A 26409-nucleotide genomic window follows, 5' to 3' on the forward strand; every position below is an offset into this window, starting at 1 on the left:
TGTCTGAGGCCGGGAGAGCCGAGTGAGACTCATTCCGGGTTTTCTTTGGCAGTGTTCAGAGTCCGGATTACGGGGATGATACACTGTATACTATCCCTGGTTGGCTCTGGAGGGTTTTCAGAGTGTGAGTCAGATGACATCAGTCCGTGGCAGCCTAAAGCCCCGGCTTTGTATTTATAAGGGGTGAGTGAACCATTGGTGGTTAATACGCCTTTGATGGAGCTGTGTCGTAGGACGGCAGATCACCTGGGGGTGGATTGGCTGTCTTCTCCCCCGCAGTGGAATTCCTCCAGGAATTAGTGATATGTTTTTTACCGTCTTGGTGATTCTGGGCAGCGGCGGACGTCTTGGCACAGACACTGTTCTGGGTCGAAGGAGAGTGGGGTGAAAGCAGATTCCTCCGCAGTGAAGGGGAAGAAGCAGACCTCGTGACCATAGCTGGAGGCCGGGGGCTTYTTCTTGGGGCCCTCCTCCCCAAGCATTTAGGGTGACAGCAGTACTCCCAATGGGGGCAAGTTACCGATTTGCCGAAGTCCCCTGAACCCGGTGTGGGCCGGGTATCAGAACGGCTGTATCACAAAACACATTGTTTCTACCCAAGGTTCCTCTCTGTTCAGGTGTATCAAGAGTGCGGTATCGTCCAGATGTGGGCATAATAAACAGTTTCTTCCCCACATTCAGACACACAGTTGTCAATAGTGGTGGATATTTWAAAAAGCATGACAGAAAAAAATGTATGATCCCAGTCCTCAGAGCAGCATTCTGCCCCTTCAGGAGATAATGTATGAGAGACTGGCAGCATTCTCCATCCAGTGGCGTTTCACCATGGCTGATGAGGACAGTGACGAGGGGGTAGAGTCTGCAGATCGCTGTGCTCCTATTTTTTGTGGCGTCATTACGTCAATGATCCCCGAGGTCATAGCGCCTGTCTTGAGAGAGGAGATTCAGGTGGTCCCTGTGTCAAAAGTACAGAGCGGTTGGTACAGCCAGTACTTCTTAATTCCCAAGAGCGAAGGAATGTTGCGTCCCATCCTGGACTTCAAAATGCTCACACTTCGCCGGCTATTGCAGTCGMTGCGTCCCAGCAATTAGTTCACGTCCATAGATCTGAAGGATGCATTTTTTTTATGTGGCTATACATCCTCCCCACAGGAAGTTTGAGGTTTAATTTTGAGGGTGTGGCGTATGAGTTTCTGGTCCTGCCTTTAATTAACCCTTTAACTGGCACACCAAGAAAAMAATATCTTAAAAAATGTTTGTCTGCAAAACATGTATTTAGACTCAGTATATGCCATAAATTTAAGAATTTTGGGTTTGCATTACATAAAATTTGATGGATAATGCATCGCAAACTTCTCAACCAGCTGGTTGAGTTGCGCAATTAGAGTAAACACATTTTGTATTGGAATTTGCATAGACTTAAAAGATCTCATAAATTATTTAAGAATTTACATTGTCTGCTTCATTTACTTAATGAAGATAGGCCTAGTTAAATGAGGACTGATATAATATATTCATAAAATATAATACATGTGTCAAAATATGAATATTCAAATGCATGTAAGTTAATGTGTTTATATGCTTAGAATACCAGTACAATTACATGTACTGAATGATATTGCGAAACGTACTGTATTGAAGATAACAGGCAGACAGGAAATCATATGGATTTTAAAGGATTGTTGTATTTGCACAGACAAATAAATCCCATAACAATATTTKTCCATTGTCTATTATCACTAGCATTGACTTAATAGCATTCCTTGAATTCCTTCAACCGCCTGGTAGAGCATATTTTTACAAGAATTACAAAAATTGCTAAACAACAACATATTAGGAATTATATCATTCTTAAATTATGTTATAGAGATCAACAACATTTTACACACTTGCAATTTCCCTTTTTTTGCGGGGGTTGGAATTTTACCCTTTTTTCTCCTCATATGGTAGTTACAGTCCTGTCCCATCGCTGCAACTCCCCTACAGACTCGGGAGAGGTGAAGGTCGAGAGCCATGCATCCTCCAAAATACGACCCTGCCAAGCCACACTGCTTCTTGACACACTGCTTGCTTAACCAGACGCACCAATATGTCGGAGGAAACACCGTCAATCTGGCGACTGAGGCAGAWTTTTTTTAAACACAATTAGTAAAAAAAAAAGTGTGGTAAAGGAGGTTTTGCTCACGTTCACTTCCTGGTTTTCAACCATCTTCGGAGTCTGATAATGAAAACCACATGATCATTTTACTAAATGGCATCGGTTGAGATGATAAAATATGTGAGATGATATGAGATATGAGATGATAAAATATATAAAATGTCATTTTATTTTATTTCCTCAACCGCCCGGTTGAGCTGCCTGTTAAAGGTTAAAGGGTTACGGCTCACCCTACTGCCCTGCACCTTTTCTATGGTCGTGGAGACGGCTTTGGCACCTGTGCAGTGCCAGGGGATCAACATATTGGCCCATCTGGACGATTAGCTGGACGTAGCAGAGTCGAGGGAACAGGTTCAGCTCCACACTGCCAAGCTGGTTTCCCATATTCAGTCTCTGGGGTTCATAATGAATTCAAAGAAAAGTTGTTTGACTCCGGCTCAGCGCATTCAGTTTCTAGGGCGCTGCATATAAATTATCTAGAGCTACTGTTTTTCTAGTGCTGATGCTTTTCCTTCTGATGTTGGATGGCCAGCATATGTTGGTAAGGTGCGAAAATAGGATGGTGATGGCTCATATGGAGCAGTGCTTATTTCTAACGTATCTTCCCGGATCTCTCAACGTGGGTGCGGATCTACCTTCCAGGGGGGATCCTATCTCTACGGAGTGGAAACTGCACCCCACGGTGGTTGCCCAGATATAGGACCYTTTCAGATCTTTAAGTATCATGAGAAAACTTGCATTGTCGTCTGTTTTTCTCAATGAGTGATCTGGCTGGGCTCTCTGTTGGGAACCGATGGTTTGGRGTATCAGTGGCCTCGGACCCTGCGCTATGATTTTCCTCCGGTGGACCTGATTCAAGCCACCGTGGCGAAAGTCCGTCAGGAGAGTCTGTTATTGAATCTTGTGGCTCCTCGTTGGCCCAGACAACCCTGGTTCCCGGAGATTATCCACCTGTTGGGCGGGGACCCTTGAAGGGTTCCGTGTCATCGGCGCACGGTAGAGTTTGGCACCCACAACCACAGATCTGTGGGGTTGGGCCCTGAAAAGGTTGAATTTCACGGATAGTGATTACGACTATACAGTCGGCTTGTGCGCCCTCTACGAGAAGGTTATGTACATAAGTGGCGCGTGTTTGAGGTTCTTTGGTGGACATTTTGATGTTCTTGRAATAACTTTTTGAGCAGGYCCTTTCTTTTTCCACATTAAAGGTTCATATGGCAGCCACCTCGGCATGTCATGAAGAGATTGACGGCTCTACCCTGGGGTCTCATCCTCTGGTGGGGCGGTTCCTGAAAGGCATGCGTCGGCTCAGACCAGTGTCTAAGCCTGTGGTACTGACCTCAGGGACCTGGCTTTGATCCTTGACACTGTGTGAGCCTCCGTTTGAACCATTGGGGTCTGTGGACCTGAAGGTCCTTTCCTACAAGACTACCATACTAATGGCCTTGGCATCGGCCAAGCGCATTGGAGATCTCCACGAGCTATCAGTACACCCTTCCTGTTTGGAGTTCTCACATGGCGTAGGGTGCTTTCTAAGCAGCGTCTTTCTTATTGGATTGTGGAGTATATCTCCCTGGCATATGACAGTAAATGACAAGGGTTGCCTAGCGGTGTGTGGTAACCCTTAATCCACTAGGGGTGTGGCTGCTTCTTCCACATAGTTCAGGGGCATGATGATTGGTGATATCTGTGATGCAGCGAGTTGGGGTTCCTCACATACCTTTGTGAGGTTTTATCGCTTGGATGTAACTGCTCCAAGTGTGGCTCATAGTGTTCTTCTGGCTGGGTCCGGGAGTGGGTGTTAGGCAGTGCGGAGGTTGAGCATTTATTCGGGTTACCAGAGTTCCCTATGGATTTGAGCCTTGGGCTACCTGGGAGTGCCTGAGAACACAGTTTCCAGGTCTCTGCAGGTTCCTGTGGGTTTGAGCCTCYGCCTGCCTTGTTCATCGATTGGTCGATAATATGCAGCCACGCGTGTGTTCTTCACCAAGTCACGACAGGGTTTCTGTTTTGGACTTGCGGTTCCTTGCGGTACGTGTTCTGACATGTCAGGCTCGCAAGGTAAGTATRGTTCTTGGAACCATGAGGTCTATGGACTGTCAGTGTGCATCGCAGAGTTGCAGCAGGTTCTGATTCCCTATATGGGCTCTGACGGTTCAGGCCTCATGAGGCGCTGACAGTTCAGGCTTCTCGGGTAAGTTAAGCACATTCTTACTCCTGAACCTATTTAGGCTTGCCATAACAAAGGGGTTGAATACTTSACTCGAGACATTTCAGCTTTTCATTTTGAATTAATTTGTACAAATTTCCAAAAACATAATTCCACTTTGACATTATGGGGTATTGTGTGTAGACCAGTGACACAAAATCTCAATGTATTTTATTTCCATTTTAAATTCAGGCTGTAACACAACAAAATGAGGAAAAAGTAAAGCAAGGGGTGTGAATGCTTTCTGAAGGCACTGTAGTAGCTCCGCTACCATCTAGAAGGCAGAGACAGTACAGTACCCTGCCCTGAACCTTAGAGATTGCTGGCCTATGTACTGTACATACTGTATTTAAGTCATGACTCATCCTATATAACTACTGCTGTACACACATTTTCTATTCGTATACTGTCCATACTGTCTATACACACACCATTTACATAAATATATATTTATAATCCGGACTGACATTGCTCGTTATGATATGTCTTACTTTCTTGTTATTTTTTTACATTTTATTGTGGATTATGTGTGTATTGTTATTGTATTGCTAGATATTGCTGCACTGTTGGAGCTAGAAACATAAGCATTTCGCTACACCTGCGATAACATCTGAAAGACGGTGTACTGTACACGACCAATAAACTGTGATTTGATTTGTGACTTGCACAACATGGAACTATTAGAACGCGTCAAAGCTCTGACATATTGGTCTTTTACTGACTTGAAATGATAGTGCTGCTGAGGTATTTTCCTAACGTTCCTCAGAAAGCATGTTTCAGTGTTATTTTCAAGTCTAAAAGGAAATCTGAGTGTCCAAATGGCTTCCTGCCCGTGCTATGGAGAATGTGGACGGCTCAGGTGCAGAAACAAAGGACACTTCTGTTTTAGCCGTGTCACATTTGGGGTAGAATAACAACCGCCTAGTGGCTTGTGTGTCTAAGGACTGCTGAGGGAAATCACTCAGGTGTGCACTCTAATTTATTGTGGCACTTGCAGTTTGTGTGTGTGGGTGTGTGTGCYCGTGTGTGATGTCTTATGTAGTATCCATCTCCAGCGTGTATTATCAGCCCCTGCATTGTACATGAGATCCATCTTGCTAATTCACCACAAAATATTCAATTCCTTAACAGTATGGGGTAGCAAGCCATGTGACATACACTGCACAAAAGGTTTGTACTGATTACTATAAAAATCCTGAATGTCGGCCATTTAAAAAACTGAGCTACCGTACAGTTGACAGAGTCACTGAGACACCACACAGTCGTTGCTATTTTCCTTTATTTGGTGTAAGATACTGTAAACAGTTCCAGACAAACATGTCATTGTCTGCAGGCCTCAATGTCTGTGGTCTTAATAATTGCAGAGTCACAGTTAGCAATACATTTTCAGGACTTTTTAATGCTTTGTGGGGGAACATTAAGCCCTTTTCAGTCTCTACATGAAACCACTGCCTGGATTCAGCAATTGGGTCCACAAGCCAAAAACATAAAGCAAAATACAGCCCTATAGAGCTCCTCATTAGTTTGCCAGAGGAAGTAAAATAGCATATAACAAAAGAAGAAATGGGATACTATGCAGTTTAAGAAGAAAGAAGCAAACCCACTTACCATCTAATAAAAAGCTTTAAGTTCAGAGTGGTGATAGACAAATTCCTCAAACCAATCCCACAGCTCTGTTTTCCCTTGGGAGAGTGGGTTCCCAGGAAGTATCTAACTAGCGCAGCCATCTGACCTCCCTGGCCTTTAAATAGACCTGATATGCCCAGTATGGGCGACTAGACGGCATAGTGTCCTACCAGTCCTCTAATTGAGCTATGAGAGGAGGTTCACAGGAGGAGACTGTGGTCACAACCTCAGCTACGGGGCTGTCATCGGGACGGGAAGGCCTGGGAAGGATGGGTAGGATGGCAGGGTGGGTGGTGGGAACATGACGGAACTTCGCTCTGCTCTGGCATTCCAGTCCCACACACAGTGGGCTGTCTCAATGTGGGCCCTGTCCTCTCAGACCCACAGGGCAGCACTAACAGAGCCTGTTCACAGCGACTGAAGCAGCTAACAAAAGCTATAGGCATGCTCGCAACAAAAGATAGTTCTGCTGGAACAGACTACAGTAGCACTATGGAACACATAGTGATATAAACACCAGCATGGTGGGCACGGGTGGAGACGGTGTTAAAAGAAACAAACCAGTATATCAAAAATGCTGCTAGCTACACTATGGCTAAGCAGATTGACACCAAATAGTCAACGACCAAATAATCAGTGGGCTAGCTGGTACACGGAACAATCTGCCCTAGGTTGAAGAATATTGCAAAGATCAACAGGTTCTTTCCAGAATCAAAAATCCCCTCTAGCTGATATCTCAAGTGAGTCTAAAAGTAGAGCATTCCCCAGATAACGGTGGTATTTTTGGTTTGAGTTAGCTTTTTCCCAAACTAGCGGTCCCCTTATTTCAAAATGGGGTCACGAGAGAAACTGAAATAAAATGTAAAGAAATTGCGCTTGGTTCATAGAACCGGGGTTATGTCAGTAATAAACAGAGCAGTTCTGTTCTCTTCCTACAAATATGGCTCTACCTTTTGAACAGTTTAAGCTACAAAATATTATAACCCCATCACTGAAAGATAAAAACTGTTTTGCTCTACAATGCCCACAAGCCGCATAGGAGTCAGAGTGGACTAAATCAGACTGGGGGGAAAAGAACATCATCAATGATAACTTTATTTTCTACACAGAAGATCATACATAATTATTGCCTGATGATCTTCTGAACTTCCCAATACCTTTCTGATTGATTTCAGTCATACTTCCTTCAGGTTGAAATACTGTCAAAAGTTCTGTCAGACTGATTTGTAATAGACTGTCATAGTCCATTGGCCATTGATTACATCACTTTTTTTACATGGTGGGGTCATGAAAAATTATTTATAAAATTGGGGTCACGGGCCGAAAATGTTTGGGAACCCCCTGAGTTAGCTGATGGCTTGCCAATGCTAACAGAGGTGGAAAATAGCTAGTTATTTATTTTAGGCCCATGGACTGCGGTAACTGCTGGTAAGTTTTAAACAAATGTGTATGAAATCCCTGAGTATAACTATTAAGCTATCTAACATCTATTCAAACTACAGGTTCTAGGCACGTTTATACAAATATTTCGGTCAAATCTGAATAAACAAACACTGATAATCAAAGTAAACACATTCAGTACCTTAGTACAATTGACCACCCCGCCATTTTTGAATTCTCAAAATGGTTCTCAGACATAGCAAGACACCACAAAGTCTCTACAAACCTCCGGTATAAGAGCTATCCCCTATGCTTCTTCTTCTTCTTTGGTATATGACGGTCTGCAAACAGATGTTATAGGTGCATGCCGCCACCTACTGTAGTATGAATTCATTATACTTTGTCAAGAAATTGCCCTACCAACTAACCCGGCACCTATTAAAACCTCACCACTATACCACTACTTTGGCCCTATCTGATCCAATTCCAGGCCAGCAGCCTGGGAGGACGGGACACTATCGTTCAAAACATCTTGTAACTCTTCTGCAGTAAAATCTTGTACACCCAAGTACTTCTCCGCAGCTGCCACCACAACATCTATCCTCTGTGATTTACGTTCCATTCCTGCAGTACAATTGACAACCATGACCATGAACGCCAAAAAACGAACCTTACTGAAGCACATGTTATTCCTATCACTCTTTATTGGCCTCGGCCTACTCACAAGGGTCCTCTTAGAATCCCATCTTCTGCACTTCTCTGATCCTGGCAACCTCAACCTACCTTTCTCACACCGGACACCTCTGATCTCCAGCACCATGGGTACCCATTCAGTTAACACACACAACTTTTTCCACCAATACTACACATTCCTTTGTCTCATGTTCTCCTGGACATTTCTCACATCTAGGAATCTCCATCCTACACACTGCTGCCACATGACCATAAGCTTGGCACCTAAAACACTGTAARGAATTCAGGACAAACACACAAGGGATAACTGACTTTATCTGTTAAAGACTCTGCATCAAAACTCAGTAGTACAGACAGTGTCTTCTCTGTTTCACCACGCTCTCCACTGGGTCTGCGCCGCACCAATTGGCGGGCGTCACAGACACCGGGAATCTTCAACTTCAGTTGATCCTCCTCAACACTTAACGCCACCCTAGTTATCACTCCTTTTAACGGCGCCCTGCTCCGGAGAGGAAAGCAAGTCACAGTTCTTGTCCCCAGTCACGTGGTGTGGTGCGCACTCTCCCTCTGGACAGCAGAAACGCAAAGAATCTACACGATTCCACTTCGAGTCACTTTCACCAACCCAAKATTCRCCAACCTGCTTTCCACCCAACCTGACACCACATATGGATCTGCCAGAAGACAAGGATCCATTCTCTCCAACAAAATCTAACTTCTACTGGGCCAGAATCATCTTTGTCATCATCAGGAAGAGGCTCAAACTCAGCGGTCTTCACCGCACCTGCCACCGCAGTTAATTCATCCTCACTCTGGTTCTGTGTCATCCACCACTCCATATTCACTCAAAACATGTTCCACTTTTCTTCTTTTTTTCTGTCCACCATCTTCTTCTTCATCAGATTTTCCGSAATGCTTGTGGATTCCCCCATTCCATATTTACTTATAAAATGTTCCACATTTCTCCTTTTTTCTCCTCTTTAACTTTAAAGAGAAAGTGCCACAATATATCAGAACTGATTCACTGAGGACAAGTTTCACTTGTTTTGTTGAAATACTTCTCCATTCGTCGAGCAAGGGAGAATTGTGAAGCTTCATATTAAGAAAATAAAATCTTTGATGTTGTTGGAGCTCAACTCTGGTAGAGCTGGGGTCGCAGCCCATTGACACAAGCAGAGAACATACAGTGCATTGGGAAAGTATTCTGACCCCTTTCCTTTTCCACATTTGGTTARGTTACAGCCTTATTCTAAAATGGATTAAACCATTTTTTTTCGCTCATCAATCTACACACAATWCCCCATAATGACAAAGCAAAAACAGGTTTTCAGAAATGTTTGCAAATGTATTCAAGTATTCAAACCCTTTGCTATGAGACTCGTAATTGAGCTCAGGTGCATCCTGTTTCCATTGATCATCATTGATGTTTCGACAACTTTTATGGAMTCCACCTGTGGTAAATTCAATTGATTGAACATGATTTGGAAAGGCACACACCTGTCTATTTAAGTTCCCACAGTTGACAGTGCATGTCAGAGCAAAAACCAAGCCATGAGGTCGAAGGAGTTGTCTGTAGAACTCCGAGACAGGATTTTGTCGAGGCACAGATCTGGGTAAGGGTACCAAAACATTTCTGCAGGTCCCCAAGAACACAGTGGCCTCCATCATTCTTGAAATGGAAGACGTTTGGAACCACCAAGACTCTCAAAACTGAGCAATCGGGGGAAAAGGGCYTTGGTCAGGGAGGTGACCAAGAACCCGCTGGTCACTCTGAAAGAGCTCTAGAGTTCCAGTATGGAGATGSGAGAACCTTCTAGAAGGACAACCATCTCTGCAGCACTCCACCAATAAGGCCTTTATGGTAGAGTGGCCAGACAGAAGCCACTCCTCAGCAAAAGGCACATGACAGCCCGCTTAGAGTTTGCCAAAAGGCACCTAAAGGACTCTCAGACCATGAGAAACAAGATTGTCTGGTCTGATGAAACCAAGATTGAACTCTTTGGCCTGAATGCCAAGCGTCATGTCTGGAGGAAACCTGGCACCATCGACTACGGTGAAGCATGATGGTGGCAGCATCATAATGTGGGGATGTTTTTCAGCGGTAGGATCTGGGAYACTAGTCAGGATKGAGGGAAAGATGAATGGAGCAAAGTARAGAGAGATCCTTGATGAAAAATATTTCAAATATGTTCAACCCCCAATTTGCACKATTTCTGTAGAATCACCCATAAACTGCCATTCTGTGCTCTCGTCCTCCTCATATCCTCTCCTGCCCCTCTTTCTCTCTATCCCCTTGATTTTCCCTCTTCTGTGTCCTCCCTTTCTCTTCTGCTCTGTTTATTTCCTCCCTACTTCTATCTCTTCTCCCCCATATCGTCCCCCCCTCTATTTCGCTCTTTGCCATATCCCACTATCCACAAGTCTCCCTCGGAGAGAGAGAGCACACTGAGAGTTGGCCTCTACCTGGCTCTGGATGACCCCCCTCCCCTCCCTTCTCTGCCATGGAGATGGAACTCTCAGAGTCGGAGAGCCTAATTAGCCCTGACACTCCTGTATAGTGACTCACTTTGCACAGGACGCATCCTCCCTCCCTCACTCCCTTCCCCTCCCCTCCTCCCTCGCCTGTCCCCTCAGCTCCACAGTTCTTTCAACCTACAAAACAGGAAGCAGCGGCTTTCGATAACAGCTACTTCAACAAAAAACCTGGACCCCCCTCCCAATCACCTCCCCCAATGCATTCTCCCGCCCACTCCTTCCCAGCATCGCTCCGTGCGTCTCAGCCTCTTACATCTACGACGCTCCTGAACTCTATCCGTCAGCATCCCCAGGCAGGCAGAGGCATCTCTCGGGAAGACGTCAAAACGTTCTACACCTTTTTGTGTCATTAGCTGCACGGTAAGACCGCCTGTGGAAATGGTTAGTGCCATAGGTCCTAAACTATAATAGGTATTGTATCAAGTTATTCTTTGATAGCGATAAGGGAATTTTTTAAAGTGCACTTGTAAGACCATATAATAGGCACTTGGTAAAAATACAGTGCGCATGAGATTATAAGGTTCTAACCCAGCGTTTCCCCAATTGGCCATGGGGACCCCAAGCACTACACAGCTGATTCAAATGATCAACTCATCATTAAGCTTTAATTATTTGAATCAGCTGTTTAGTGCTAGGGTAAAAAACATAATGTGCACCGTTTGGGGTCCCCATGAACGCTGCACCAACCCTTTACATGAATTAGGTGTGCTTGCTGAAGGCAAGTTATTTTTATTATTATTTTATTTATTTAGAAGAAGAACAAAATTCACCCTCAGCAGCCTCGCGGCTGTGCCGCAGTCACAACTAATAACACTTCTATTACATTAACTACCACTACTACCACCACCACTACTGTCACAGTCCCCACTACTTCCACTACTAGCCCACTATAACAAATCTTGAACTGTTCAAGCTATCCGTTCCTATCGAATCAATCAATCAACCTTTCCCTCGACCTACTTCTTCAACTATAATCAGTCACCACCATTACTATYGCAGACACTTATCACTACTATTTCTTATTTCAAAAGTGTAAATATTTTAAAACAAGCTAGCAAGCACACAACATATTTTTATCTTCAGGAAATGTACTTCTCTAGTTCTACATTCTTTTCAAGTAGACCATATTTGAATATTGTCAAATATATCATAAACCCTTAGTTGTCAGGTAAAGTTTTCAATTGAATGGAGTGCATCTCCTCGTGCACCGGAAAGCTCTGATTACGTGAAGCTAGGCTGACTGCGGGAGCTGTCAGTGCTTTCCGTGGAAGGTCCCTTACTCGGTTTGACTGCTCTGTCTGAAATGATTGAGTGGCACTTTGAAGGCTATATTATTTTGACAGGCCAACTTAAAGGCCTCATGTGGGCGATGGGAGAATTAATAAAACATGGCAGTGTTGCTATTTCAACAAAAGCCAAGTTTAGACAAACTGTAATATAAATAGGGAGACATGTTGAACGCACACAGTGGATTGTTCACTTCCTGGATTTCACATTGCACACCATTTTAATAGAAAACMGAGAAATGAAGTGTCAGAGAACTTRTCAAAATACAACTTTATTTACTTTACTGTTCTTTAGCAGGTTTATTTGACAGGGACAATGGTCATTAATCAACATTTACGTAAATGTGCCAAAGTTAGCCAGCTGTCTAATTTCAACGGTAGTCTTTGGACAGGAACATAAAAGTACTTCCTGTTGTTTGGAAAGAGTGATGTTTAAATATTTGTTGTTTGGTGTGTTTGAGAACCGCCCTCAAAGTTACGTATGAGTAGAATAGTGCAGAGCAACAACACAAAAAAATCCCTGTTGCCCTTTAAGCCCTCTTAGATCTACAGTGCATTCGGAAAGTATTCAGTCCCCTTGACTTTTTCTACATTTTGTTARGTTACAGCCTTATTTTTAAATTGATMAAATAGTTATTTTTCCTCCGATCTACACACAATAACCCATAATGACAAAGCAAATTTTWGCAAATTTATTACAAATAAAAACTGAAATATCACATTTACATAAGTAGTCAGACCCTTTACTCAGTACTTTGTTGAAGCACCTTTGGCAGTGATTACAGCATCGAGTCTTCTTGGGTATGAAGCTACAAGCTTGGCACACCTGTATTTGGGGAGATTCTCCAATTCTTATCTTCAGATCCTCTCAAGCGCTGTCAGGTTGGATGGGGAGTGTTGCTGCACAGCTATTTTCGATGTTCCATCGGGTTCAATCAATTGAATTTACCACAGGTGGACTCCAATCAAGTTGTAGAAACATCTCAAGGATGATCAATGGAAACAGGATGCACCTGAGCTCAATTTTGAGTCTAATAGAAAAGGGTCTGAATACTTATCTAAATAAGGTATTTCTGTTTTAAATTTTTTATACATTTGCTCAAAAAATATATATACTGTTTTTCGATTTGTCATTATGTGTTATTGTGTGTAGATTGCTGAGGATATTAAAAAAAAAAAAAAAAAATTTTAGAATAAGGCTGTAACGTAACAAAATGTGGAAAAAGTCAAGGTTGTCTGAATACTTTCCGAAGGCACTGTATAAATTATTGTTTTTGTGCTGCCCCTTTCAACTTAAATATGTTTATACAACGGGTGGGTCTAATCCTAAATGCTGATTGGTTTAAKACTGCATTCCAGCTCCTGTCTATTCCACAAGTTACCACAGGCTATATCTATGATGTTAAAATGACTATTTACTCTGTTCCATCTGACTGCGCAATCCACTGTTTCATCAGCCCAGCCAAGCAATTTATAAACTTGATCTCCACTATAAAAAGCATCTAGACATTATTTCACATTTCTTTCAGACTAACATTCKGTTTTCAACAATGGAGATTTGCATAAACCTWGTTGTCTTTCTCACAGACATTTGCAACATTGTTTCAAAATTCAAATCCGATCTCCAGCTGTCCCATAGTAATGAACGAGTCGGGATGAGACAGACAGGCAGGCAGCGTTTCTCAGCCAGTTGAAATCATAAATCATTTGGCCATTTTTATGGATATATACAAAGAAATGTCAAMTGTAAAAAGGTCAAACAAAACAAAGTGCAGCTAGTTTGCAGTCTTTCCATCTTCTGTCTGAAGTGATTGTGTTAGCTGTCTTGTTGGCTACCTCCTCTGAACAACAGTGTCCTGACGAGTGAGCACAAATCGCGCCTCATTAGCTCATTGTTATGGATGCATCGAAATAAATGTCACTAGAAAACAGCTTAAACAAATGCAAATGCAGCTACTTTGCTGTTATTCTGTCTGACTGTAAGTTAGCCGTAGTTGGCTAGCTAGCAAGCAAGGGATAAGAACATTGCCAGCCAGTATGGCAATGGAACATTTAGAACGAACGACTGGGTCGTGTCCATAGATATAGAACAAAAAGACTGAACGACTGAGTCGGGTCTCTGGCAACCGAACCGATAGGACGAACGACCAGCCATCTTGGGTAGCAGCCTTAGATTTGTGTTAGGACTATCTATATCTTGTGGAAAGATGAACTAGTATGAATAAATTCATCAAAGTAACGTTTTTAATGAAAATATGTCAATCATTATTTGGATATGTTGGTAACCCGTTGTATAAAAGTGATAATGCCATCAAAGCTGACGTTTGGAGGATATATTGGCAGGGTTTGCCGGCCAACGACTTCGTCTCGGGCCTAACACCCGTGCCAATATATTCTCCAAACACCAGCCTCTTGGCCAAATTGGTGCTTGTTTTAGGTCTATAAACATGGGTGGGGTACACTTCCGGTGAAATAACCTGACAAAGATCCTTGTAGGATCGAAACTCTGTTTGTTTATTAATAAAGGTACGGGGTGGAGCTCATTAGGCTCCATTTCTTTTTTAACTACTTTTTTCATCCCTGCACCGCACTAAATGATGTGTGTTTGATCAAACTTGACTAATGAATTAAAACATATCATGATGTAAATAGATTTCCAAAGTTTGGAGACTTTTTTGAATAGTTTTTTTATTGGGGACAGCAATTTGCATCACTTCTATAGAATCATCCATATAGGGAAACCAAGTTTCATTGGAGAGACTACAAGAAAACAAGTGTGTGAATAGGGGAATAAGGGATGCAAGAGAGGGAAACAGAGGAGAGAGAGAGAGATGAAGCATATTGGGAGGTATATTATAAAGTAAGGTATATGAGCCCCTTTCTGCCTAACTTAAGTGGCCCATTACGGAATGAAAGAGAGAAAAAGAGCCTGCTATCAGAGAAGAGAAAGATGGATGTCTGACATATTAAGTGTGCGTGTTATCCCCAGCTGACAGGTGGCACAAAGTATTAACTTTCTTCCTATCACTCTTTTCATTTCCCTCTCCTCTCTCACGCATCGCTCACCTCACATGTATTGTACGTATCACGATTGTTTCATCAACTTGGTCTCATTTGTATTTGTATTTATTAAGGATCCCCATTCTTCCTGGGGTCCAGCAACAAACATTAAGACAGTTACAGTATGTAGAGTTTAAAATATTACATCTTATCATGTTTATGTGTGTCTATGCCTGTGTGTCTCATCACAGTACCCACTGTTCCATAAGGTGTTTTTTTATCTGTTTTTTAAAATCCAATTCTACMGCTTGCATCAGTTACCTGATGTGGATTAGAGTTCCATGTAGCCACGGCTCTATGTAGTACTGTGTGCCTCCCACAGTCTGTTCTTGATTTGGGGATTGTGAAGAGACCACTGGTGGCATGTCTTGTGGGGTATGCATGGGTGTGCGAGCTGTGTGCTAGTAGTTTAAACCGACAGCTCGGTACATTCAGCATGTCAACACGTCTTACAAAAACAAGTAATGATGAAGTCAATCTCTCCTCCACTTTGCGCCATGAGAGATMTACATGCATATTATTCATGTTAGCTCTCCGTGTACATTTAACTTCTTATGGCTGCAGGGGCAGTATTGAGTAGCTTGGATGAAAAGGTGCCCAGAGTAAACTGCCTYCTCCTCAGTCCCAGTTGCTAATATATGCATAGCATTAGTAGTATTGGATAGAAAACAATCTGAAGTTTCTAAAACTGTTTGAATGATGTCTGTGAGTATAACAGAACTCCTATGACAGGCAAAAACCTGAGAAAGAAATCCAACCAGGAAGTGGGAAATCTGAGGTTTGAAGGTTTTTAACTCATCGCCTATCGAATACACAGTGGGATATGGGTCAGTTTGCACTTCCTACGGCTTCCACTAGATGTCAACAGTCGTTAGAACCTTGTCTGATGCTTCTACTGTGAAGTGGGGCCGAAGGAGAGAGGAATYAGTAAGATCTGCCATGAGCTGACCATGCACTGACCATGCGCGTTCACATGAGAGGGAGCTCTGTTCCATCGCACTTCTGAAGACAATGGAATTCTCCGGTTGGAACATTATTGAAGATTTATGTTAAAAACATCCTAAAGATTGATTCAATACATCGTTTGACATGTTTCTACTGACTGTTARGGAACTTTTTGACATTTCGTCTGCTTTTAGTGAATGCGCTTCCTGACTTTGGATTTGTTTACCAAACACGCTAACAAAAGTAGCTATTTGAACATAAATGATGGACATTACCGAACAAAACGAACATTTCTTGTGGAAGTGGGAATCCTGGGAGTGCATTCCGACGAAGATCAGCAAAGGTAAGTGAAGATTTATAATGCTATTTATGACTTTTGTTGACGCCACAATTTGGCGGGTAACTGTATGCCTTCCTTTTGTGGCTGAACGCTGTTCTCAGATTATTGAATATTGTGCTTTTGCCGTAAAGCTTTTTTGAAATCTGACACAGCGGTTGCATTAAGAACAAGTTTATCTTTAATTCTATGTAAATCATGTATCTTTCATCAAAGTTTATGATGAGTATTTCTGTTATTTGATGTGGCTCTCTGCAACTTCTCCGGATATTTTGGAGGCATTTCTGAACATGGCGCCAATGTAAACTGAGGTTTTTGGATATAAATATGAACTTTATCGAACAAAACATATATGTATTGTGTAACATGAAGTCCTATGAGTGTCATCTGATGAAGATCATCAAAGGTTAGTGATTCATTTTATCTCTATTTCTGCTTTTTGTGACTCCTGTCTTTGGCTGGAAAAATGGCTGTGTTTTTCTGTGATTTTGTGGTGACCTAACATAATCGTTTGTGGTGCTTTTGCTGTAAAGCCTTTTTGAAATCGGACACTGTGGTGGGATTAACAAGAAGTGTATCTTTAAAATGGTGTGAAATACTTGTATGCTTGAGGAATTTTAATCATGAGATTTCTGTTGTTTGAATTTGGCGCCCTGCACTTTCACTGGCTGTTGTCATATCMATCCCGTTAACGGGATTGCAGCCATAAGAAGTTTTAAGGGACAGCCGTGCTGACCTGTTCTGAGCCAATTGTAATTTTCCGAGGTCCCTCTTTGTGGCACCTGACCACACGAGTGAACAGAAAATAAAGCCTGTAGGACCTGTCTTGTTGATAGTGTTGTTAAAAAGGCATATCAGCACTTTATTATGGACAGACTTCCCCCCCATCTTTGCTACTGTTGTATCAACATGTTCTGACCATGACAGGGTTACTCCAAGCAGTTTAGTCACCTCAACTTGCAACATTTCCACATTATTTATTATAAGATGTAGTTGAGGTTTAGGGTTCAGTGAATGATTTGTCCCAAATACAATGCTTTGAGTTTTTGAAATATTTAGGACTAACATTTTCCTTGCCACCCATTCTGAAACTAACTGTAGCTCTTTGTTAAGTGTTGCAGTGATTTCACTCGCTGTAGTAGCTGACGCCTATAGTGTTGAGTCATCCGCATACGTAGCCACACTGGCTCTACTCAAGGCCAGTGGCATGTCATTAGTAAAGATGGAAAAATGTAAGGGACCTAGACAGCTTCCCTGGGGAATTCCTGATTCTATCTGGATTATGTTGGAGTGACTTCCATTAACCTCTCTTGGGTATGTGAGACGTTAGCGTCCCACCTCTTCAACAGCCAGTGAAACTGCTGGGCGCCAAATTCAAATACAGAAATACTCATTATAAAAATTCTGAAAACAAAACATATTTTACATAGGTTTAAAGATTAACTTCTTGTGAATCCAACCACGGTGTCAGATTTAAAAAAGGCTTTACGGCYAAAGCATACCTTACGATTATTTGAGAACATAGCCCACTAGACAAATCATTACAAACAGTAACCAGCCAAGTAGAACAGTTACACAAGTCAGAAATAAAAATAAAATTAATCCCTTACCTTTGATGATCTTCATATGGTTGCACTCAGCAGACATTCATTTACTCAATAAATGTTCCTTTTGTTCGATAAAGTCTCTTTATATCTAAAAACCTCAGTTTTGTTTGCGCGTTTTCTTCAGTAATCCACAGGCTCAAACGCAGTCAAAACAGGAAGACAAAAAAATCCTAATTGTATCCYTAAAGTTCATAGAAACATGTCAAACGATGTTTATATTCAATCCTCAGGTTGTTTTTAGCCTAAATAATCGATAATATTTCAACCGGACAATAACGTAGTCAATTTAAAAGGTAAACAAGAAAGGCACTCTCTCGGTCTCACGCATGAAAAAGCTCTGTGACACTTTAGGGTCCACTCATTCAGACTGCTCTTCCTCATTTTTCAGAATACAAGCCTGAAACAATTTCTAAAGACTGTTGACATCTAGTGGAAGGCATAGAAACMGCAATTTGAGTRCTAAGTCAATGGATACTATAATGGCATTGAATAGAAAACTACAAAACCAACAAAAGAAACGACTTCCTGAATGGATTTTTCTCTGGTTTTTGCCTGCCAAATCAGTTCTGTTATACTCACAGACACTATTTTAACAGTTTTGGAAACTTTTGAGTGTTTTCTATCCAAATCTACCAGTTATATGCATATCATATCTTCTGGGCCCGAGAAGCAGGCAGTTTAATTTGGGCATGCATTTCATCCAAAATTCCAAATGCTGCCCCCTACCCTAGAGAAGTTAAATAACACCCTTTATGTTCTGTTGGACAGGTAACATTATCCACAATAGAGCAGAGGGTGTAAGCCCATAACATATACGTTTTTCCATAAGCAGACTATGATCAATAATGTCAATAGCCCCACTGAAGTCCCCACTGAAGTCTAAGAATATAAACTCAGCAAAAAAAGAATAGTCCTCTCACTGTAGCCAGTTATGGAGGGATAAAAGTCTGCTGAAACGTTCAKTGCCACAATTTAGGGATGGCACAGGGCCAGATATTATGCAACATTTGTTGGTGTCAAGCAGAGACCCAATCAGTACTTTAAAATCCATCTTCAGCTGTTCTGAGCTGCCCTTTATAATGTCATTGAATCCCACATGAAATATGATAGACTCAATTTCCTGATGCTGGTTTAAAATGTTTGGGTGCAGCTTATTGATGTTCTGTACTTGTGCTCCTGGATAGCACAAAGTTTTTTGCTCCAGGTACTGAGACATTTCTCACCATAGAACTGTCCAATACAACAAGAAGAGAATGGAGAAATCCGCCCATTCCTACCCCTCACACAATTCGCTGAACCTTTCACGGGCCCACGAGAAGTAGGATAGCGTACAACAGCTGCTCCTGGCGATAGGTCCAGACCTCCCACAGCAAGCAGTGCCCCACCAGATCCAGAAAGAGGAAAAGGAGCCGAACTCGATGACGAAGCCACTGCTGGAATCAGTGTAGTTGGAGTCATCACAGCTGTCGCAGACACAGGCAATCCCAGCGATGAAGGCACGGGTAGATCAGGCACCAGTGCAGCGAAGCTATTCCTTATGTCAATCTGATCCGAACCTCTTGCAGCCAATCCAGTCCTCCTAGCAGCATGCCGCTGCCTACGACTTGTGATATGGGACCAGTGCTGATTGGAATAATCTTCTTGCTGTTCTCAATCTACTCCTCTACAGGATGGAGGAGGAGAAGCAGATGGAGATGACTTCCTTGGATGGTAAGTTCCAGGTAGCACAGGCCATTCGGATAGGGACAGATGACAAGGCGGGGAAACATCCATCAGGCCCGAGCGGCGTCCAGCCACAGGAGATGAGAARGGGAAAGTTCCAATTTGTGTTTTCCCCATAAGTTCGCACAAAATGGAGATTTGCTTGCTTAGGATAGCCACCGCAATCCTGTAATTCTCCGCTAGCAAACAATTGCRGCATTGGAACTCCGGATTGTCAATATTGTCCCAGACAAGAGRGTAATAAACACAGCTTCTACAGCGCTGAAAACGTTTGTTAGCTYTTCCAGGTGAAGCGAGCTCCATTGCAACCTAGCTAGCTGGATAGTTGGTAGCAGGTGTGGACAAACACTTATGAACAAAATKAAACAAAATCAAACTTAGGAAAAAACAGGCCGGAGCAACAGGTCGAGGCGCAGGAGGTACCCGAGTTAGCTACATTTATTGTTTCCTAGTGAATACATGCATTCCTTGTCTGACTTTACATGGATGCATCTGATGTCTCATATTTGTCTCACTCTGGAACAGTCTCTCTTTACCTGCATAATCCTGTCTCTCCATTTATTTATTTTTAAATATATGTATTTTAAGGAATTTTCAGATTGTATTGAACAGGTAGAGAGGTTGACAGATAGCGAGAAGTTGTGTCAAACGGCAGTAGGCCGGATTTGAACCTATGCCGACACTGTTGACGTGACGGAGGCTGCAGCATGCTGCTAGACCAGCCAGGTCACTTTSCTTCACTGCCCTAAATAGCTTTCTCTTTTGCAATAAAGGGAAATCAGGGTTTTCTGGCCTTTCGATTGTGACAATTTTGTAACTCTCWCACACACACACATAGAAAACACAATCTTTGCACACCGCACAAAAGTTCTAGTTCCACTTCTGGCTACACACAAAAGGTCTGTAAAAACAAACTGTAATGAGGCTTTGGAGAGAGTCCCGCAGATTTGGTTTTCTCTTGTATGCCACAATAATTCCTAATTGCCCTCTGGAGCCTTGTTAGTCACCAGTTTGGGAGAGGACGACTCAACGCTCCAGTCAGAGATTGATTTGACTAAATAAGAGGACATCCTTGTATGGCCAAGTCAGGCCGACAGTGGTCTACCAAAAACCATGTGAAGTATTTGGGCCCCGGAGAATATTTTCCAAAAGCATTGTATCAGAGGACTAGTGGTCTGCTGCCTATAGTGGTCTGCTCTCTTCCTAAGATCTCATAGCAACCTGCTCTCCTTATGTAACTCGGAGAATGAGATCAGCCTGGTTCAGGTTACATAGACACGCTTGTGCACACACAAAGACACAGACACAAATGCATACACACACACACACAAGAACTGCACATCATGCCGACCCGCCTAGACACACACACACACACACACACACACACACACACACACACACACACACACACAGACAACCATACAAAGGCACATGAACACAAGTGTGCTCTGAGGTCAGCTGCTCTGTTAAACGTCACGCTAACAAGCATAGACAGATACGCTACAAATTATGGAACCTCTGCTTCAAAGTGAGTGTAATCTCAAAGTGTTTCCCAACCATCTCATCTGCTTAGACACCAAGAGCCAACGATTCACCCTTTTTTCCAAATTAAACTCGGGCCTGTAAATATCCCAATAGCTTTACCACAAGCCTGCTAAAACAAACACACCGTCATTTTAATACTTAACGGTCAATAATAAATAAAAAATCATTGACTTTAAAAATAGTGGATGATGTAATTGCCATACCTCCTGAAAGATGACCGGCAAGCCAAGAGAAATATCCAAGTGCATTCTAAGATCCCCGTCCATCGAAAATAGTGGGCTAAATACGTACAACGGGAGAGAGAAGCCGCGCCACAGCTAACACACAGCTCATAGAGGCCCTGAATGGTTCTAAGCAGCAGGGACACTACGAAAGTCTAAGCCTGCTTCCCAAATGGCACTCTATTCCCTATATAGTGCACTACTTTTGACCAGGGCCCATTGGGCTCTGTTCAAAAGTAGAGCACTATGTTGGCAATAGTATGCCATTTGAGACACACTCTTAAGCTGCAAATGGATCCTGAGCCTTGGTCCAATGGAGGAGATTGTTGCTATACCTGACACCGAGTAACGGAGGGGAGAAAAAACACCAGGAGCTTCTTATTAATAATGAATGGGGTAGAGAGAGCGAACGAAACCACACAACACAACATGTGACAGAGTCCTGTAATACTGTCATTATTGGAGACCAGTTATCACATGACCAGGTAGTGTGGTAGTGCACTCTTAGAAAAAAGGGTTCCAAACAGTGGAGGCTGCTGAGGGGAGGACGGCTCATAATAATGGCCGGAATGGAGTAAATGGAATGGTATCAAACATGTTACTGTTTTCATGTGTTTGATACCATTCCATTCGCTCCATTTAAGCAATTATTATGAGCCGTCCTCCCCTCAGCAGCCTCCACTAGTTCCAAAAGGGTTCTTCGGTTGTCCCCATAGGAGAACCCTTTTTTTAACAGTATTGACACATTTGAACTGAAAATGTGGCCACGTAACAGTATTGACACATTTGAACTGAAAATGTGGCCACGTAACAGTATTGACACATTTGTACTGAACATTTAGCCAGGTAACGGTACCGACACCATTTGAGACCGACTGAATTCACAGACATTGATGAAACAATGGCCACATCACGGAAAAAAATCTGCCACTAATACGCCACAGCGTAATATTTCTGGTAAGGTTTTATGAGATTGGTGTGTTCGTCTCCCATGGCAAGAAAGAGATCAAACCAAAAGGTCCTTTGAAGTAAATTCTCAGCRATCGCAGACGACACCATTTTGGTTAAATCTTCTACTGTAAATCTCTTCCCAATGCCTTTGGAGTTGTCGTGACACTGCTCCCCAGTTAGATGGAGTGCCTTTGCAATGGCTTTGCCACAGTTTGCTGCCTGTGAAAACGACATACCTACAAAATACAGGAGGCAAGTGCAATCAATCCATAGGCCAGATTTACTGTACAACACGCTCACTGACACCTGCCATGTAAATAATGGCCCTCATATCCCATGCCCAAACCATACATTTGCACTGTGTGGATACTGTGTTGGGTTCCTCATTGAGTGTGGAATCAATCCTACATTAAAGGGACACACAGAAAGCTTGAGGSCATGAAAGTGAAAGAAGGGGAGGAGGAGAGGGAGGGGAAAGGGCGGGGCAGTACGATCCTTTGCAACTCGGAAATGATTCTCCGGGGCCCAGCTGGTTGACATTAGAGGAGGGCGAGGGCGATATGTGTGTGTTGGGGAAAGGGGCAAGTCCTATGGCCCAGTCCCTACGCATGCCAATAAACACAGGCATCACTCAGAGCCAAGGATAATTCTGTTTTTTCTTGAGGGGGGGGGGGGGGTATTATTCCACCACACAATCAAAAGCCCACGTAAATGGGCCACGCATGGGGTCAATGAGATAAGTAAATTTAGTCTGAAAATTTGCTGGGCATGTACGAAAACCTTGGCACATAACCGCTAAGCACACCACGCCCTTCAAAAACACCTCTTGTGTTTCAAAGTAAACGTGTGCGTAGTGTTTTCGTTGTGTTCCCAGGCATGAACATGGCACCATTGCTAAAGGACAGAACAGCTTGTAAAGGAAGTAGCGAGGGATACAAGTGAGAGGCCACAGAAACTAGAGGAGAGAGTGAGGAGGGCTGCGTCCTATAATGTCACCCTATTCCCTTTATAGTGAACTAACTTTTAGAATAGAGCCCTGTGGTCCCTGTTCTAACAGTAGTGCACTATTATAGGGAATAAGTGTTCCATTTCGATGCAGTGAGAAGTCTCCTCTCAAGACTCCCTGAGGAACTCCCACATGCATCAACACTCGCTGAAGGAGGAGATAGATAGACATGACCCTATATGTACTACACTACACAATGGATTTCTATGTTCACCCACTCACTCAACTCAAAAAGTTCCCTTACTCATTCTCCCAAATAGTCCATAAACAAAAGACCTTCCAGCTCATAGACCTCTTCCACCTTTCCAATCAGAGTTTAGAGAGAGAGGGGTGTTTAGAGACAGGCAGTGGAGGTAGAAAGGAGAGGGGAAAACAAAGGAAGTAGAGACAGAGGGGGAAAGACAAGAGGTACAGTAGAGAGGCAGGCGAGGTAGCTAGAGAGGGGGGTGGGGCAGAGGATACATACTCTAGGAGGAAACTCCCCACTGGGCAAACACTGGTGAATCAATGTTGTTTCAACTTAATTGACAACGTATTGTGACGTGGAATCAACTTGGAAAATACATTGTATTTTGAAAAAAAGTCACCAACTACAGTCATACTTTTTTTTCTCATTTCTCAACTACAGTTATATGGTGGAAGAGAGGAGGACCAAGGCGCGGCGTGATACGAATACATTCTTCTATTTAATAAACAAGAGAAACACTAAACAGGACTAATACAAAACAACAAAACGAACAGTGAAGATGTTAAATGACAAGTGCAGACACAGGCAACTTACATGTAGACATAACCCACGAAATACCCAACGGAATATGGCTGCCTTAAATATGGTTCCCAATCAGAGACAACGATAAAACAGCTGCCTCTAATTGAGAACCAATCTAGCAACCATAGACATACAAACACTTAGACTAATAAAACCCCATAAACATACAAAAACCCTAGACAAGACAAAAACACATACATCCCCCATGTCACACCCTGCCAACCAAAATAATAAAGAAAACAAAGATAACTTAAGGCCAGGGTGTGAACATTCAGTGAGAACAAGTCTGCCATTCAAATACCACCTCGATGATGCTGCTTAGCTTTGGAAACAAGATGTGCTCGATTCAGCTGAACCTATCAGGTCAACACATTGAGACATTGATCAGCTTCATACTCATTTGATAGACCACCTAAATAACATTAAATAGTTGAAAGTAACTAACTTTTCTTACACAAGCTGTATGTGAAAGTACATTCGGAGTGAGGTTTATGCAGTATAAATAGACATCTGATTGCTCAAAGGACAACATTTCAACGTTAAGCTAACTATGCTATCATTCGTCCATGGTTTTTTGGATCTTTGGAAGTAGTTAACATTAAGCCCTATAAATCGAATGTCAAATTCATTATATTAATAATACACTTTTACATTTGGAAATTGTTTTTGTATATGTTATTCATGTATTCATACCCTTGACTTATTCCACATTTTGTTGTGTTTAAGACTGATTAAAAATGGATGAAAAAAAAAGTGAAATCCACCCATCTACACACAATACCTCATAATGATAATGTGAAAACATGTTTTATTATTTTTTGGGAAAATTTATGAAAATGAAATATATAAATATCTAATTACATAACTATTCACACCCTGAGTCAATAGTTTGTAGAAGCACCTTACAGCTTTCAGTTGTCTTGGTATTTCTGTATCAGCGGTTGCACATTGGATTTGGGAATTTTATACCATTCTTTATTTTAATTTAACCCTAATTTTACCAGGTAAGTTGACTGAGAACGCATGATCATTTACAGCAACAACCCGGGAATAGTTACAGGGGAGAGGAGGGTTGGATGAATGAGGCAATTGGAAGCTTTCTTGCAGATTTTCTCAAGCTCTGTTAGATGTGGATTTCAATGCGATTCAAGTCTGGGCTTATGGCTGGGATACTCAAGGACTGTATGCATGGGGTCGTTGTCCTGTTGGAATGTAAATCTTCGCCACAGTCGTCGTACTCTGAAGCAGGTTCTCAATCAAGGATTTGCCAGCGTTTGGCTCCATTTATTGTTCCCTTTCTATTCTTACCTGTCTCCCACTCCCTGCCGCTGATAAGCATCCCCATAGCATGATTCTGCCACCACCATGCTTCATGGTAGGGAGGGTGTTAGACGGTGATGAGCTGTGCCTGGTTTTCTACAGAAATAGCCCTTCGTATTCAGGTGAAATAGTTACATTTTTGTCTCATCAGACCACAGATCTTTTGCCTAATGCTCTCAGTCTTTCTGCAAACTCCAGCTCTAGGCAAGAGTCTGGGTTGTTGCCATATTTTTGGAGACCACTGTGCTCTTGGAAACTTTTCAACACTCTAGAAATTGTTTTATATCCTATAGCCAGCTCCTTGGACTTCATGGTATAGTTTCTGCTCTGACATACACTGTCAAGTGTGCGACCTTATATAGACAGGTGTGTTTTCTTCTAAATCATTAATTGACCACAGGTGGACTCTAATCATCTGAAGGATGATCAAAGGAAATGAGATGCACCTGAGCTCAATTTGGAGTGTCATAGCAAAGGGTGTGAATACTTATGTAAATGAGATATTTCTGTATTTCATTTTCAATAAATGTGCAAACATTTCTAAAAACATGTTTTCACTTTGTCATATTGTGTGTAGATGGGTGAGAAAATCAAAAAATATTGAATCCATTATGAATTGAGGCTGTAACACAACACAATATGGAATAATGTGTCAAGGGTATAATACTTTCTGAAGGCCCCGTGCCGATCCAAGCACAAGATACATCTCCAACAAAATGTTGGATTTGGTTGCGTTCACAACATCCTGTTTGTCTATTAATTAGTTATTGATACGTTGGATTCACGTCTCCATCTCAACCCAAAAAATCGATCAAACTTTAAAGGCACTTCTAATAATGTTTGATTGATTTCGTCCTATTTTTCAACTTAGATTTTTGGTTGAGATGGAGACATTGAAACCAACATATTAATAACGTGTTAAATTACATTTCAAATCAACCAACCATCCTTCATATACACAAGACAACATGCAAAGGTAAAAGTGTATTATTAATATTACGCATTTGGCATGCTATTAATAGGGCTAATGTTATCTCTC

This window comes from Salvelinus sp. IW2-2015, linkage group LG4q.1:29, assembly GCF_002910315.2.
Source record: "Salvelinus sp. IW2-2015 linkage group LG4q.1:29, ASM291031v2, whole genome shotgun sequence".
Taxonomy (NCBI): domain Eukaryota; kingdom Metazoa; phylum Chordata; class Actinopteri; order Salmoniformes; family Salmonidae; genus Salvelinus; species Salvelinus sp. IW2-2015.